Below are 226 nucleotides of genomic sequence, written 5' to 3'. Positions count from 1 at the left end.
GGGTGTGGGTGAGTGTGTGTGTGAGTGAGGGTGAGTGTGTGTGCGTGTGTGAGGGAGTGAGAGAGTGTGTGTGTGTGTGAGGGAGTGAGAGTGTGTATGTGAGTGAGTGAGGGTGAGTGTGTGTGTGAGTGCGAGAGGGACTGTGAGTGTGTGTGTGTGTGTGTATGTGGCTGTTTGAAGACAGTTATGGCGCTTTTCCACTGCATGGTACGGCTCGGTACGGTTC

The 226-nt window shown here is 54.0% G+C and overlaps 1 protein-coding gene across 1 annotated transcript in view; it reads left to right on the top strand.

The window, feature by feature from the left end:
• The window catches only part of LOC107659344 (A-kinase anchor protein 9-like), a 137,082-nt gene that overhangs the window by 64,735 nt on the left and 72,121 nt on the right, over positions 1–226 (top strand). The window lies entirely within an intron of this gene.

The sequence above is a fragment of the Sinocyclocheilus anshuiensis genome, unplaced genomic scaffold (genome assembly GCF_001515605.1).
Source record: "Sinocyclocheilus anshuiensis isolate Anshui unplaced genomic scaffold, SAMN03320099.WGS_v1.1 scaffold876, whole genome shotgun sequence".
Lineage (NCBI taxonomy): Eukaryota > Metazoa > Chordata > Actinopteri > Cypriniformes > Cyprinidae > Sinocyclocheilus > Sinocyclocheilus anshuiensis.
The sequence above is the reverse complement of the archived record's forward strand: the minus strand, read 5'-3'. Positions and strand labels throughout refer to the sequence as shown.